This window comes from Aegilops tauschii, chromosome 4 (assembly GCF_002575655.3).
Source record: "Aegilops tauschii subsp. strangulata cultivar AL8/78 chromosome 4, Aet v6.0, whole genome shotgun sequence".
Lineage (NCBI taxonomy): Eukaryota > Viridiplantae > Streptophyta > Magnoliopsida > Poales > Poaceae > Aegilops > Aegilops tauschii.
The window spans coordinates 372459605-372478084 of NC_053038.3; the positions used below are offsets into that span (position 1 = coordinate 372459605).

Here is an 18480-nt window from a genome sequence, read left to right on the forward strand (position 1 = left end):
AGCGATGGTACATGGTCATATGTTTGGAACCTGGTTTTATTATGTACTTTGCAATAAAATACAACTATTATTTTACATGGGTTCACCAGAATAAGTTATGTATATAGACCAAAGCTATTTTGTTTGGTTTTGCTGCCTCCTTAATATCTTCTGTTTTGGTACTACTAATGTAAAACCACAACTTTTCAGCGAGCTATGGAAAAATGGTGGAACCGCCACCTTCTAAAGGTGGCGAGGCAACTATAACTGCAATGTCAGCTCTTGCTGCAGTGGGTCAGTACCCGTCCACTAACAGTGCCAAAAGCACGTTCCTGCGTAATACTGGGTTGGTTGTAAGGCAATCTCGTCCAAACTGCCTCATGATCAAGATATGCAAGCTCAAAACAATGTTGTATCTGCGCTCCAGACACAAGTCCATTCCCTAACACAGACCCTTTGTGAAACAAGGAGAGACATTGTTCGATGTTGTCAAGATATGCATGGTTTTGAAACCAGACTATCAAACATTTGCTATGTTGTTCAGGAGCCTAGGAGAACTGAAGGCCAAGGTTATGGTGCTCCGTCGGACAATACACCACGAAAACGTAACAGTCAGGTCAAATGAACTGAGCTTCTGAACTTCTGGTGGTGCATTTATCTGCTCGACTCTTAACTTTTATGCTATAACACCCACGATGCGGCTATATCTCCCATGTGTCGAGGCACGAGTTAGAGGCATAACCGCATGGTGGTTTTGTCGCAAGAAGGGTCATCTTCACATAATCCCATGTAATGAATAAGAATGGGATAAAGAGTCGGCTTACAATCGCCACTTCACACAAAACATTAATTAAACATACCTCATTCAGAGTACACACATAGTCCGACTACGGATGAATCCAAAAGAAAAGAAGATAACCCAACTACTAGATGCCCAATCGTCCCAACTGGGCTCCACTACTGATCATCGAGAAACGAAACATACTAACGACTAAGGTCCTCATCGAACTCCCACTTGAGCTCGGTTGCGTCACCCGCACTGGTATCATCGGCACCTGCAACTGTTGTGATAGTATCTGTGAGCCACGAGGACTCAACAATCTCAAAACCCGCGAGATCAAGACTATTTAAGCTTATGGGTAGGAAAGGGTAATGAGGTGGAGCTGCAGCAAGCACTAAGCAAATATGGTGGCTAACATACGCAAATAAGAGCGAGAAGAGAAGCAACGCAACGGTCGAGAAGCTAGAAGTGATCAAGATGTGATCCTGAAACTACTTATGGTCATACATAACCCAAAACCGTGTTCACTTCTCAGACTCCGCCGAAAAGAGACCATCACGGTTACACACGCGGTTGATGTATTTTAATTAAGTCAAGTGTCAAGTTCTCTACAACCGGATATTAACAAATTCCCATCTGCCACATAACCGCGGGCACGGCTCTCGAAAGTTTATACCCTGCAGGGGTGTCCCAACTTAGCCCATCACAAGCTCTCACGGTCAACGAAGGATATTCCTTCTCCCGGGAAGACCCGACCAGTCTCGGAATCCCGGTTACAAGACATTTCGACAATGGTAAAACAAGACCAGCAAAGCCGCCCGATGTGTCGACAATCCTGATAGGAGTCGCACGTATCTCGTTCTCAGGACACACCGGATAGGTCAAGCTACGAGTAAAACCAGCCCTCAAGTTGCCCCGAGGTGGCCCCGCAGGCTGCCCGGTTCGGACCAACACTTAGAGAAGCACTGGCCCGGGGGGGTTAAAATAAAGATGACCCTCGGGTTGGCCGACCCAAGGGAAGGGTAATAGGTTGTTAGGCAAATGTAAAACCAAGGTTGGGCCTTGCTGGAGGAGTTTTATTCAAAGCGAACTGTCAAGGCGTTCCCATAACACCCAACCGCGTAAGGAACACGAAATCAACGAACATAACACCGGTATGACGGAAACTAGGGCGGCAAGAGTGGAACAGAACACCAGGCATAAGGCCGAGCCTTCCACCCTTTACCAAGTATGTAGATGCATTAATTAAATATAAGAGATATTGTGATATCCCAACATATCCATGTTCCAACATGGAACAAACTTCAACTTCACCTGCAACTATCAACGCTATAAGAGGGGCTGAGCAAAAGCGGTAACTTAGCCAAACAACGGTTTGCTAGGAAGGAGGGTTAGAGGCTTGACATGTCAACATGGGAGGCATGATAACAAGTGGTAGGTAGCGCGACATAGCGATAGAGCGAACAACTAGCAAGCAAAGATAGAAGTGATTTCGAGGGTATGGTCATCTTGCCTGGGATCCCGCAAGGAAGAAGAACGAGTCCATGAAGAAGACAAACAGACGTAGTCGAACGAATCCTCACAACTCCGGAACAAAACCGAAGCTAACGAGAGAAGCAACCCAGAAAGAAGCAAGCAACATAGTAAACAACCATCACATAAACATGGCATGATGCGCAACCAAGTATGATGCATGTCCACTTTAAAGAGGCATGGCATGGCAAAGTGCACAAACAATACTACAAGTTAAGTGGAGCACAATATGCAACGAGTTGCATATTGACGAAACACCACATTTCAAACATTTAGTTCACTCTCGTTTATGTACCCAACAATATTAAATGTTGTTAAACATGGCAAGAGGTGAAGCATAATTAAACTAACTATTTAGGCAAGTTTAAATGAGGTCAGAAATAATAAACAACAATTCCGGAAAATCCTCATGTGCATATTTTTGATTTGGTACTGTTCTGCCCTAAACCATATTTTAGAGTTGTTAGACATGCAAAGTAATGCCACCATGTTAAACTAGACATTTTTCCAAGCAAGTTAGATATATAGTTTATTTAAATCCGAGTTACGGTTAATTAGTTATGAATTAAATCATTTTAACATGGCATATTAGCAAATTAAATGCAAACAACATTTTTAACATTTTTAACATGGATAAAAGCAGCATATTATGAAACTAGACAAAATTCTAAGCATTTTACATATATGAAGTATTTTAATCCGATGCACAGTTAATGAGTTATTATATGCATGAAGACTAGGGACTTTTCTGTAAAACCGTAAACTCTGGATAAAAGGAAAAATTCGTAGAACGGGAAAAAATGACATGGGCTGAATCAGAGGCTGGCCCAACAATGCACAAGGGGCAGGGCTGCTCACCAGGCCTCATGGGTCGGCTCGGTGGGGAGGCTGGACGCAGGCTGGGCCTTGGCGCAGCGCGGATGCAAGACGTGGCCCAGCCACGGGCACGAGGAGGCCGGATCGGGTCAACGCAGCGAGCAAAGGCGCGGGACGAGTGAGCTCTTGCTCGTCACAAAGGAAGCAGAGCTCGATGCAGGTCGGCTTGGCGACGGAGACGGCGTGGAGGCGAACGGGGGCCGGGCACGACGGTTGCTGGGGCGAGCGAGGCAGAGGAGGGAACGAGCTGCTCGTCTCCTGGCTCCTGGATGGAACGAGCGCCTGGGGAAGACGAACGCGGCGGCAGGAACTCCGGTAGGCGGCGATGCGGCTAACAGCGACGCGAGCGGCGACAAGGAGGAAGCGATGGGGGCGCCTGGATCCGAGGCGGGGAAGACCGGAGGCGCGCACGGGACGGTGGCGGCGGAGCTTGGCGCAGGTCAGGCGCGGCCATGGCGGGGCTTCCATTGCTCCTGCACCAGGCGAGAGAGAGGCCGGGGCATGAGAGAGAGGTTAGGGAAGGGGAACGGCATGGAGAGTACAAGGGAGCAGGGGACGCAAAGCAGCGGCGACCTGGAACTCCGGCGGCTGGCCACGGGTGAAGACGACGGCGAGGCAGAGGACGCGCGGGTGTGGGGAGACTCACCGATGGTCTCGATCCAGACGGGAGCGGGGGCCTGGTGCCCAAGCGGCTGTTGCGCTCGTGCAGCTCGCGTAGCAAGGAGGGGAGACTGCGGGCGGTGGTGAGGAGACGAGGTAGAGCGCTTCTGCTCGGGCCTCGGGAACAAAGGAGGTGGCGGCTGTGGTTGGTCGGCGACGCAAAACCAGGGAGGTGGTCGGAGGCGGGAGAGGATCTGGATCGGGTGCGCTCTGGTTGGTCTGATGCTGAAAACGAGGGAGGGAGAGAGGCTGGCTGGTTGGGGATGGATCCCGAGGGGAATTTGGTGGAGTGGCGGCGGCGGCGGAGGATTTGATGGATGGGACAGCTAGGGCTAGGGTTTGTCCAGATATATATAGTAGATGGTTAAAGTGAGACTATTTGGTCCCTTCGATCATAATCGGACGGTCGAGAAATAAATAGGTAGGGAGTCCAAATAAGAAAACGAAGATGATTTATAGATGTTTGAGGATGATCCGGACCCAACGGTAACAAAAGTCCAGTTTGGGTTCGGAGAAGTTTCGGACGCGCGCGAGGGGTCTGAGAGAGGTTGACAAGGACAAAGAGACCTGACAAAAGGTCAACGGAGACAAAGAGAGAAGCGGCAACCACAAACGACTACGAGTTTTATGAAAACATGCGGATGCAATGCGGATGATGCGACGAAGAATGCAACAAGCAAATAAAACACACGGCGGCAACAAAATACATGGAAGGCGTCTGAAGCGTCGGTCTCGGGGCGTTACAACACTCCACCGCTACAAGAGGATCTCGTCCCGAGATCTAGGATGGCACCGGAAGGAAGCAGAATAGGAAGAGAAGAGGTAAACTAAGTTGCTTCTTTGACAAATGAGTGAAACCACGAACCTTGAGAGGTTGAACAAATTGAAAGGAAGAATACAATGGAGATGAACGAGATTGCAAACACTCTGTTAGCAAAGAGGAACAAGGAACATCACGAGAACCTTGTAGGTTGAAAGACATGGAAATAAGAGCTTCACGAACAAAAAGAATATGACCACCTCAGTATAATGAGATAGCCAAGGAACAAGAATGACAGAATTTGGACAACACTCCGGTTGAACATGGAATGAATAGAATAATAGCTTGACAAGATGGGAAGGTACTTGAGGAGAGCAACAACACAATGCCTCCGGAACAAAAGAACAAATGGAATGAAAAGAACGGAGAAGACAATAACATCTTCTACCTCAAATGAATTTGAAAAGCATCCTTACAAAGAAGGATTGAACGGAGTTGTTGGAAAATCAACAACGAAAAGAATAAGCTTGTTGTGGGCTTATGGAAAACCATCTCAAAACTTGAGGTGAAATTCTGCCACTACCAAATGATCGATGGCTTGAGAGGAATGAAAGAGAAGATAAACTTTTCTCAACAATAAGATATGGAGAAAACATGGATCACAAATAGCAACATTCCTTAGAGAAGGCTTTAGGTGAAATCTCTACCAAGATAACTCCAACAAAGAGATTGATTGGTTGAAAAGATCTCTTGAACGAAGAGAAAATGATGGATTTAAATATCTCATTCTTAACAACTTGCGAATCATGAAACACGAAAGGAAATTGTCAAGAATGACATAACACCACCTCAAAAGATAAGGTAGGAAGAATTGCACTTTGGAATGCAAGATTAAGAATACTTGAACTCCTCAAAACAAAACATGTGTTGAGCACCATGTTTATTTTGGAGTATAGCTTGGCGGATCTTAACTCCGAGAGAGATCTTGAAGAACAATTGAAGAATGAAAAGAATCCTTGACGAACCTATTGGGGAACGTAGTAATTTCAAAAATTTCCTATGCACACGCAAGATCATGGTGATGCATAGCAACGAGAGGGGAGAGTATTGTCCACGTACCCTCGTAGACCGAAAGCGGAAGCGTTAACACAACGCGGTTGATGTAGTCGTACGTCTTCACGATCCGACCGATCAAGTACCGAACGCACGACACCTCCGAGTTCAGCACACGTTCAGCTCGATGACGTCCCTCGAACTCCGATCCAGCCGAGTGTTGAGGGAGAGTTTCGTCAGCACGACGGCGTGGTGACGATGATGATGTTCTACCGACGCAGGGCTTCGCCTAAGCACCGCTACGATATTATTGAGGTGTAATATGGTGGAGGGGGGCACCGCACACGGCTAAGAGATCAATAGATCAATTGTTGTGTCTATGGGGTGCCCCCTGCCCCCGTATATAAAGGAGCAAGGGGGGAGGCGGCCGGCCTAGGAGGAGGGCGCGCCAAGGGGGGAGTCCTACTCCCACCGGGAGTAGGACTCCTCCTTTCCTTGTTGGAGTAGGAGAGAAGGAAAGAGGGGGAGAGGGAGAAGGAAAAGGGGGCTGCACCCCTTGTCCAATTCGGACCAGAGGGGGGGTGCGCGCCTCCTTCCTTTTGGCCTCTCTCCTCTATTCCCGTATGGCCCAATAAGGCCCAATACTTCTCCCCGGCGAATTCCCGTAACTCTCCGGTACTCCGATAAATACCCGAATCACTCGGAACCTTTTCGATGTCCAAATATAGTTGTCCAATATATTGATCTTTACGTCTCGACCATTTCGAGACTCCTCGTCATGTCCCTGATCTCATCTGGGACTCCGAACTCCTTCGGTACATCAAAATACATAAACTCATAATATAACCGTCATCTAACTTTAAGCGTGCGGACCCTACGGGTTCGAGAACTATGTAGACATGACCGAGACACGTCTCCGGTCAATAACCAATAGCGGAACCTGGATGCTCATATTGGCTCCCACATATTCTACGAAGATCTTTATCGGTCAGACCGCATAACAACATACGTTGTTCCCTTTGTCATCGGTATGTTACTTGCCCGAGATTCGATCGTCGGTATCTTAATACCTAGTTCAATCTCGTTACCGGCAAGTCTCTTTACTCGTTCCGTAATACATCATCTCGCAACAAACTCATTAGTTGTAATGCTTGCAAGGCTTTAAGTGATGTGCATTACTGAGAGGGCCCAGAGATACCTCTCCAACAATCGGAGTGACAAATCCTAATCTCAAAATACGCCAACCCAACAAGTACCTTCGGAGACACCTGTAGAGCACCTTTATAATCACCCAGTTACGTTGTGACGTTTGGTAGCACACAAAGTGTTCCTCCGGTAAACGGGAGTTGCATAATCTCATAGTCATAGGAACATGTATAAGTCATGAAGAAAGCAATAGCAACATACTAAACGATCGAGTGCTAAGCTAACGGAATGGGTCAAGTCAATCACAACATTCTCCTAATGATGTGATCCCGTTAATCAAATGACAACTCATGTCTATGGCTAGGAAACATAACCATCTTTGATCAACGAGCTAGTCAAGTAGAGGCATACTAGTGACACTCAGTTTGTCTATGTATTCACACATGTATCATGTTTCCGGTTAATACAATTCTAGCATGAATAATAAACATTTATCATGATATAATGAAATAAATAATAACTTTATTATTGCCTCTAGGGCATATTTCCTTCAGAACCACCATGTTGAGCCTTCGTGAGAACTCCGGTAATAAAAGGATGGTAGAAAGAAAGAGAAGTTGAAAACACAAGGTGAAGCCTTGCGATGATTTAGATGGAGCTTCGCGACGATATAACCGAGAAAAATTGGAACTCCGGAAAAACAAAAGATGAAACACTAGAACCGAGAATTACTTCATCATGAACAAACTCCGAAGGAAGGGATTAAACACTTGGATGAAACAAGAATAAGAATTACATCATGCGTATCCTTCATCAATTTAAATTGATGATAAACAACGGATTTGGCATACTACTTATACTCATTGAAAAAGGATTGAAGAGAGATAGTGCTCAACTTGGGAAGGTCTTCAACGAACCACCGGTAGGATTGAAACAACGAATAAATTGATATGATATCAAAGGAAGAGGAATCTTAAACGAACCACTGTAAGAATTGAAAATGAAAGTAGCAAAGGCACAAATAACCGGGAAGAATTAGAAAAGGAATAGAGATACTTGACAGAATTTAGATACAAGTGAACGAATAGATCACGAGCTGATTAGAGAATACTTGAATGATACACCGGTAAGATTTGGAGAACGATAGCCACACGCTGAGAATGAATAATTCTGAGATGATGGGCTCCGAAGAATCAAACTGGAAATAATCCTGAATTGCTCCGGATGGGTACGAAAAGAATTCTCACAATCGAAAACAATTATGAGGGGATGGCATAACGCTAGAACCATGAATCTTCGAGAGAACGGACCAAGATTTAGAGGAAACACTTCTTTGGTCTTCAAAATCTGAGAATGACGACGAGATACGACACCATGAATTATTGAGGCACTCCGGAATGAAGAATAGAAAGGTTGAACCAACGATGAAAATAATTTGAAAGATCTTGGAGAAAGACATATGACTGATGATACTTCATTCCTACATCAAACTTTGAAAGAATTTGAGAATCGCTCCGAATAAATTAGAAGAGTCTGGTAAGATCCTGGGAAAAGACCTGTGGGTTAGGGCCCACTCAAAAGAAACACCGTTGAACGATTTAAAAGATAGATTGCGCCGGTTGAATTAAATGGCTTGAATAAGGTAAGACCTCGAAATAGCTTGAAAGGATTATGAATAGAAACTTGAATCTTCTGGGATATCTTCAGCACTCCAGATAAACATGAATAGCAAGAGGTGGATGATTAAGAGGTGCACCGGCATGAGAAAACATTTGAAACGAGGAAAGGAATATGATCAACACTGAAAGCTTGAATTGGATCCACCGGGGAAGAAAAGAGAATGGAGAATGATAAACTTGTCGCTTCCTTAGCATCTTCATGAGAATCACCAGGTAAGAACATGGAGAAAAAGAATGAAGAACATGGAGGAAAAGAATGAAGAGACTTCACATCCATAAGATGGATACTTGATTAAGAAATTTGAGTCCTTGAAGAAAAAAAGGGTGGGAGGGCGGGAAAAACAAAGACAACTTGGGACGGATGAAACAAACACCGTAGAAAAAACTGAGGGATGATCTTGTGAATGTTGAAAAGATCGGATCCACTTGAAGAGGAGCACGTCGGTTGGAAGAGAATTAACATGGCAACCTCGATGATCCAGAAGGATTAGTATTCACATAGAAATATGAGAACACCGTTTAGGGAAGGTATGGAATCAACACTTGGCATTGAAGCAACTCGAATACCACAAACCAAAACAAAAACAAAGGATTTGGCTTGCGGAATAAGCCGGAACAAACATATGATAGATCACATATCATATCATGTGTCTGTTGGAAAGATATCCTACGAGATACTTGAATTCCCACTTATAAACTCCCGAAACTTTCTGGTTATGCAATCTAGTGTTGGGGATACAGGGGAAGCATAATATCTCACCCAAACTAACAATCCCTACATCCAGCTGTATCCATCCTTCAACACATAACCAAGAAACCTTCGGAAATCGTGTACCTCAACCTTCGAAAAGCATCCTTTATACGAGTTATGGCAATACTCCCGAACTCCCGCCCCAGTACTGGGTGGCGTCGTGGTAATATCACCAACAACTGCATAAAAGAGATTTTCGATGTCGGCGAAACTCAGGTATTCCAGAACTGCAACGATAAAATTGTGACGACAACACCTCGGAGCTCAACTCCCCGGGACACTGCCACAACCCCTAAATGTCAGGAGGCACCAAGAACAATGTTCTCGTCACAAGAATATCGGAACGATCCCAAGATACCCGCGTGATCCTAAATTTTTCTTAGTGAAATTTGAGGAGAGGAAAGACAAAACATCTACGTCAGGAGGCCTCACCAGAGCGACGAAGGGACTGAGGAGTAAAAAGAATCCTACTCTCCGATATATATAATCCTAAGACTCAAAACATTTTTGTTCTAGACTCAACAACGTCAGCGATTCAATCAAGCAGGGGGCTCCTAAGTCAGGGATGGCTCTGATTACCAACTTGTAACACCCACGATGCGGCTATATCTCCCACGTGTCGAGGCACGAGTTAGAGGCATAACCGCATGGTGATTTTGTCGCAAGAAGGGTCATCTTCACACAATCCCATGTAATGAATAAGAATGGGATAAAGAGTTGGCTTACAATCGCCACTTCACACTAAACATTAATTAAACATACATCATTCAGAGTACACACATAGTCCGACTACGGACGAATCCAAAAGAAAATAAGATAACCCAACTGCTAGATGCCCGATCGTCCCAACTGGGCTCCACTACTGATCATCGAGAAACGAAACATACTAACGACTAAGGTCCTCGCCGAACTCCCAATTGAGCTCAGTTGCGTCACCCGTACTGGTATCATCGGCACCTGCAACTGTTGTGATAGTATCTGTGAGCCACGAGGATCAGCAATCTCAAAACCCGCGAGATCAAGACTATTTAAGCTTATGGGTAGGAAACGGTAATGAGGTGGAGCTGCAGCAAACACTAAGCAAATATGGTGGCTAACATACGCAAATAAGAGCGAGAAGAGAAGCAACGCAACGGTCGAGAAGCTAGAAGTGATCAAGAAATGATCCTGAAACTACTTACGGTCATACATAACCCAAAACCGTGTTCACTTCTCGGACTCCGCCGAAAAGAGACCATCACGGTTACACACGCGGTTGATGCATTTTAATTAAGTCAAGTGTCAAGTTCTCTACAACCGGATATTAACAAATTCCCATCTGCCACATAACCGCGGGCATGGCTATCGAAAGTTTATACCCTGCAGGGCTGTCCCAACTTAGCCCATCACAAGCTCTCACGGTCAACGAAGGATATTCCTTCTCCCGGGAAGACCCGATCAGTCTCGGAATCCCGGTTACAAGACATTTCGACAATGGTAAAACAAGACCAGCAAAGCCGCCCGATGTGTCGACAATCCCGATAGGAGTCGCACGTATCTCGTTCCCAGGACACACCAGATAGGTCAAGCTACGAGTAAAACCAGCCCTCAAGTTGCCCCGAGGTGGCCCCGCAGGCTGCCCGGTTCGGACCAACACTTAGAGAAGCACTGGCCCAGGGGGGTTAAAATAAAGATGACCCTCGGGTTGGCCGACCCAAGGGAAGGGTAATAGGTTGTTAGGCAAATGTAAAACCAAGGTTGGGCCTTGCTGGAGGAGTTTTATTCAAAGCAAACTGTCAAGGGGTTCCCATAACACCCAACCACGTAAGGAACGCGAAATCAAGGAACATAACACCGGTATGACGGAAACTAGGGCGGCAAGAGTGGAACAAAACACCAGGCATAAGGCCGAGCCTTCCACCCTTTACCAAGTATATAGATGCATTAATTAAATATAAGAGATATTGTGATATCCCAACATATCAATGTTCCAACATGGAACAAACTTCAACTTCACCTGCAACTATCAACGCTATAAGAGGGGCTGAGCAAAAACGGTAACTTAGCCAAACAACGGTTTGCTAGGAAGGAGGGTTAGAGGCTTGACATGGCAACATGGGTGGCATGATAACAAGTGGTAGGTAGCGCGACATAGCGATAGAGCGAACAACTAGCAAGCAAAGATAGAAGTGATTTCGAGGGTATGGTCATCTTGCCTGGGATCCCGCAAGGAAGAAGAACGAGTCCATGAAGAAGACAAACGGACGTAGTCGAACGAATCCTCACAACTCCAGAACGAAACTGAAGCTAACGAGAGAAGCAACCCGGAAAGAAGCAAGCAACATAGTAAACAACCATCACATAAACATGGCATGGTGTGCAACCAAGTATGATGCATGTCCGGTTTAAAGAGGCATGGCATGGCAAAGTGCACAAACAATACTACAAGTTAAGTGGAGCACAATATACAACGAGTTGCATATTGACGAAACACCACATTTCAAACATTTAGTTCACTCTCGTTTATATACCCAACAATATTAAATGTTGTTAAACATGGCAAGAGGTGAAGCATAATTAAACTAACTATTTAGGCAAGTTTAAATGAGGCCAGAAATAATAAACAACAATTCCGGAAAATCCTCATGTGCATATTTTTGATTTGGTACTGTTCTGCCCTAAACCATATTTTAGAGTTGTTAAACATGCAAAGTAATGCCACCATGTTAAACTAGACATTTTTCCAAGCAAGTTACATATATAGTTTATTTAAATCCGAGTTACGATTAATTAGTTATGAATTAAATCATTTTAACATGGCATATTAGCAAATTAAATGCAAACAACATTTTAAACATTTTTAACATGGATAAAAGCAGCATATTATGAAACTAGACAAAATCCTAAGCATTTTACATATATGAAGTATTTTAATCCGATGCACAGTTAATGAGTTATTATATGCATGAAGACTAGGGACTTTTTTGTAAAACCGTAAACTCTCGATAAAAGGACAAATTCGCAGAACGGGAAAAAATATGACATGGGCTGAATCAGAGGCTGCCCAATGCTACCTCTTGAGCACTGCGTTGGTTTTCCCTTGAAGAGGAAAGGGTGATGCAGCAAAGTAGCGTAAGTATTTCCCTCAGTTTTTGAGAACCAAGGTATCAATCCAGTAGGAGGCTACGCGCGAGTCCCTTGCACCTACACAAAACAAATAAATCCTCGCAACCAACGCGATAAGGGGTTGTCAATCCTTACACGGTCACTTACGAGAGTGAGATCTGATAGATATGATAAGATAATATTTTTGGTATTTTTATGATAAAGATGCAAAGTAAAATAAAAGCAACGGAAATAATTAAGTGTTGAAAGATTAATATGATGGAAGATAGACCCGGGGGCCATAGGTTTCACTAGTGGCTTCTCTCAAGAGCATAATTATTTTACGGTGGGTGAACAAATTACTGTTGAGCAATTGACAGAATTGAGCATAGTTATGAGAATATCTAGGTATGATCATGTATATAGGCATCACGTCCGAGACAAGTAGACCGACTCCTGCCTGCATCTACTACTATTACTCCACACATCGACCGCTATCCAGCATGCATCTAGAGTATTAAGTTCATAAGAACAGAGTAACGCTTTAAGCAAGATGACATGATGTAGAGGGATAAATTCATGTAATATGATAAAAAAAAACCATCTTGTTATCCTCGATGGCAACAATACAATACGTGCCTTGCCGCCCCTACTGTCACTGGGAAAGGACACCGCAAGATTGAACCCAAAGCTAAGCACTTCTCCCATTGCAAGAAAGATCAATCTAGTAGGCCAAACCAAACTGATAATTCGAAGAGACTTGCAAAGATAACCAATCATACATAAAAGAATTCAGAGAAGATTCAAATATTGTTCATAGATAAACTTGATCATAAACCCACAATTCATCGGTCTCAACAAACACACCGCAAAAGAAGATTACATCGAATAGATCTCCACGAGAGAGGGGGAGAACATTGTATTGAGATCCAAAAAGAGAGAAGAAGCCATCTAGCTAATAACTATGGACCCGAAGGTCTGAGGTAAACTACTCACACTTCATCGGAGGGGCTATGGTGTTGATGTAGAAGCCCTCCGTGATCGATGCCCCCTCCGGCGGAGCTCCGGAACAGGCCCCAAGATGGGATCTCGTGGGTACAGAAGGTTGCGGCGGTGGAATTAGGTTTTTGGCTCCATATCTGTTCGTTTGGGGGTACGTAGGTATATATGGGAGGAAGGAGTACGTCGGTGGAGCAACGTGGGGCCCACGAGGGTGGAGGGCGTGCCTGGGGGGGGAGGGGGGGGTAGGCGCGCCCCCCTACCTCGTGGCTTCCTGCTTGATCTCTTGACGTAGGGTCCAAGTCTCCTGGATCATGTTCGTTCCGAAAATCACGTTCCCGAAGGTTTCATTCCGTTTGGACTCCGTTTGATATTCTTTTTCTACGAAACTCTGAAATAGGCAAAAAACAACAATTCTGGGCTGGGCCTCCTGTTAATAGGTTAGTCCCAAAAATAATATAAAAGTGAATAATAAAGCCCAATAATGTCCAAAACAGAAGATAATATAGCATGGAGCAATCAAAAATTATAGATACGTTGGAGACGTATCAAGCATCCCCAAGCTTAATTCCTGCTCGTCCTCGAGTAGGTAAATGATAAAAACAGAATTTTTGATGCGGAATGCTACTTGGCATAATTTCAAAGTAATTCTTATTATTGTGGCATGAATGTTCAGATTTGATATGATTCAAGATAAAAGTTTAATATTGACATAAAAACAATAATATTTCAAGCATACTAACTAAGCAATTATGTCTTATCAAAATAACATGGCCAAAGCAAGTTATCCCTACAAAATCATATAGTCTGGCTATGCTCCATCTTCCCCACACAAAATATTCATATCATGTACGACCCTGGTTTTAGCCAAGCAATTGGTTCATACTTCTAACGCGCTTCAGCCTTTTCAACTCTTACGCAATACATGAGCGCAAGCCATGGATATAGCACTATGGTGGAATAAGGTATAATGGTAGGGGTTATGTGGGAAGACAAAAAGGAGAAAGTCTCACATCAACGAGGCTAATCAATGGGCTATGGAGATGCCCATCAATTGATGTTAATGCGAGGAGTAGGGATTGCCATGCAACGGATGCACTAGAGCTATAAGTGTATGAAAGCTCAAAAAGAAACTAAGTGGGTGTGCATCCAACTTGCTTGCTCACGAAGACCTCGGGCATTTTAGGAAGTCCATCATTGGAATATACAAGCCAAGTTCTATAATGAAATTTCCCACTAGTATATGAAAGTGACAAAATGAGAGACTCTCTATTATGAAGATCACGGTGCTACTTTGAAGCACAAGTGTGGTAAAAGGATAGTAACATTGTCCCTTCTCTCTTTTTCTCTCATTTTTTTATTTGGGCCTTTTTTCTCTTTTTTTATGGCCTCTTATTTTATTTTATTTTTATTTAGTATGGAGTCTCATCCCGACTTGTGGGGGAATCATAGTCTCCATCATCCTTTCCTCACTTGGGACAATGCTCTAATAATGATGATCATCACACTTTTGTTTACTTACAACTCATGAATTACAACTCAATACTTAGAACAAAATATGACTCTATATGAATGCCTCCGGCGGTGTACCGGGATATGCAATGAATCAAGAGCGACATGTATGAAAGAATTATGAACGGTGGCTTTGCCACAAATACAATGTCAACTACATGATCATGCAAAGCAATGTGACAATAATGGAGTATGTCATGATAAACGGAATGGTGGAAAGTTGCATGGCAATATATCTCGGAATGGCTATGGAAATGCCATGATAGGTAGGTATGGTGGCTGTTTTGAGGAAGATATAAGGAGGTTTATGTGTGATAGAGCGTATCATATCACGGGGTTTGGATGCACCGACGAAGTTTGCACCAACTCTCAAGGTGAGAAAGGGAAATGCACGGTATCGAAGAGGCTAGAAAATTGTGGAAAGGTAAGTGTGCGTATAATCCATGGACTCACATTAATCACAAAGAACTCATATACTTATTGCAAAAATTTATTAGCCCTCGAAGCAAAGTACTACTACGCATGCTCCTAGGGGAAGGGTTGGTAGGAGTTAACCATCGCGCGATCCCGGCCGCCACACAAAGGAAGAAAATCAACAAATACTTCATGCTCCGATTTCATTACATAATAGTTCACCATACGTGCATGCTACGGGAATCACAAACTCCAACACATGTATTTTTCAATTCCACAATTACTCAACTAGCACAACTATGATATTACCACCTTTATATCTCAAAACAATTATCAAGCATCAAATTTCTCATGATATTAATTAAAGCAAATTGCCATGCTATTTTAAGACTCTCAAAATAATATAAGTGAAGCATGAGATATTAATAGTTTCTATAAAACAAATCCACCACCGTGCTCTAAAAGATATAAGTGAAGTACTAGAGCAAAACTATATAGCTCAAAAGATATAAGTGAAGCACATAGAGTATTCTAATAATTTCCGAATCATGTGTGTCTCTCTCAAAAGGTGTGTACAACAAGGATGATTGTGGTAAACTAAAAATCAAAGACTCAAATCATACAAGACGCTCCAAGCAAAACACATATCATGTGGTGAATAAAAATATAGCTCCAAGTAAAGTTACCGATGGAAGTAGACGAAAGCGGGGATGCCTTCCAGGGCATCCCCAAGCTTTGGCTTTTTGGTGTCCTTAGATTATCTTGGGGGTGCCATGGGAATACCCAAGCTTAGGCTCTTGCCACTTCTTGTTCCATAATCCATCAAATCTTTCACCCAAAACTTGAAAACTTCACAACACAAAACTCAGCAGAAAATCTCGTGAGCTCCGTTAGCGAAAGAAAACAAAAGACCACTTCAAGGTACTGTAATGAACTCATTATTTATTTATATTGGTGTTAAACCTACTGTATTACAACTTCTCTATGGTTTATAAACTCTTTTACTAGCCATAGATTCATCAAAATAAGCAAACAACACACGAAAAACAGAATCTGTCAAAAACAGAACAGTCTGTAGTACTCTGTAACTAACGCAAACTTCTGGAACTCCAAAAAATCAGCCAAAATAGGACGACCTAGGAAATTTGTTTATTGATCAGAAGCAATTGGAATCAATATTTTATCACGTTCTGGTGATTTTTAACAATTGTTTTCGTGAACAGAAAGTTTCTGGAATTTTCTGCAAGATCAAATAACTATCATCCAAGAAGATCCTATAGGTTTAACTTGGCACAAACACTAATTAAAACATAAAAACACATCTAACCAGAGGATAGAACAAATATTTATTCCTAAACAGAAGCAAAAAACTAAAAATAAAATTGGGTTGCCTCCCAACAAGCGCTATCGTTTAACGCCCCTAGCTAGGCATAATAGCAAGGATAGATCTAGGTATTGCCATCTTTGGTGGGCAATCCATAAGTGGCTCTCATGATAGATTCATATGGTAATTTTATTTTCTTCCTAGGGAAGTGTTCCATGCCTTTCTTTAATGGAAATTGGAATCTAATATTCCCTTCTTTCATATCAATAATTGCACCAATCGTTCTAAGGAAAGGTCTACCAAGAATAATAGGACATGAAGGATTGCAATCTATATCAAGAACGATAAAATCTACGGGCACATAGTTCCTATTTGCAACAATAAGAACATCATTAATTCTTCCCATAGGTTTCTTAATAGTGGAATCCGCAAGGTGCAAATTTAAAGAGAAATCATCAAAATCACGGAAACCTAGCAAATCGCACAAAGTTTTTGGAATCGTGGAAACACTAGCACCCAAATCACACAAAGCATAGTATTCATGATCTTTAATCTTAATTTTAATAGTAGGTTCCCACTCATCATAAAGTTTTCTAGGGATATAAACTTCCAACTCAAGTTTTTCTTCATAAGATTGCATCAAGGCATCAACGATATGTTTGGTAAAAACTTTATTTTGACTATAAGCATGAGGAGAGTTTAGCACGGATTGCAACAAGCAAATACAATCTATCAAAGAGCAATTATCATAATTAAATTCCTTGAAATCCAAAATAGTGGGTTTATTAATATCTAGGGTTTTGATCTCTTCAATCCCACTTTTATCAATTTTAGCATCAAGATCTAAAAACTCTGAATTTTTGGAACGCCTTCTAGGTAAAGGTGCATCACATTCAGTCCCATCATTATCAAGATTCATATTGCAAAACAAAGATTTAATAGGGGACACGTCAATAACTTTTAGATCTTCATCTTTATTTTCATAAGGACTAGAAGAACACGCTTTCATAAAGCAATCTTTCTTAGCGCGCATCCTAGCGGTTCTTTCTTTGCACTCATCAATGGAAATTCTCATGGCTTTGAGAGACTCATTGATATCATGCTTAGGAGGAATAGATCTTAGTTTCAAAGAATCAACATCAAGAGAAATTCTATCAACGTTCCTAGCCAATTCATCAACTTTAAGCAATTTTTCTTCAAGCAAAGCATTGAAATTCTTTTGCGAATTCATAAATTCTTTAACACTAGTTTCAAATTCAGAGGGCATATTATTAAAATTTCCATAAGAATTGTTGTAGGAATTACCATAATTATTAGAGGAATTGCTAGGATAAGGCCTAGAATTAAAGTTTCCTCTATACGCGTTGTTACCAAAATTATTCCTACCAACAAAATTCACATCCATAGATTCATTATTATTCTCAATCAAAGTAGACAAAGGCATATCATTAGGATCAGAAGAAACACTTTTACTAGCAAATAATTTCATAAGTTCATCCATCTTTCCACTCAAAACATTAATTTCTTCTATCGCATGCACTCTTTATTAGTAGATCTTTCAGTGTGCCATTGAGAATAATTAACCATAATATTATCTAGGAGTTTAGTAGCTTCTCCTAAAGTTATTTCCATAAAAGTGCCTCCCGCGGCCAAATCTAAAAGATTTCTAGAAGCAAAATTCAATCCGGCATAAAATTTTTGTATAATCATCCACAAATTTAAACCATGCGTGGGGCAATTACGTATCATTAATTTCATCCTATCCCAAGCTTGTGCAACATGTTCATGATCAAGTTGCTTAAAATTCATAATATCGTTTCTAAGAGAGATAATCTTAGCGGGAGGAAAATACTTAGAGATAAAAGCATCTTTGCACTTATTCCAAGAATCAATACTATTTTTAGGCAAAGACGAAAACCAAGCTTTAGC

General features: G+C 42.4%; 1 long non-coding RNA gene across 1 annotated transcript; it reads right to left on the reverse strand.

Moving 5' to 3' along the window:
- Nucleotides 1-787: 787 nt before the first annotated feature.
- On the reverse strand, nucleotides 788-4147 carry LOC141021328 (uncharacterized). The gene is made up of 2 exons (XR_012182230.1): nucleotides 3743-4147; nucleotides 788-3642 (listed from the first exon to the last, which is right to left on the reverse strand). It is a non-coding gene; the product is annotated as an uncharacterized lncRNA (long non-coding RNA).
- Between the last annotated feature and the right edge of the window lie 14333 nt (nucleotides 4148-18480).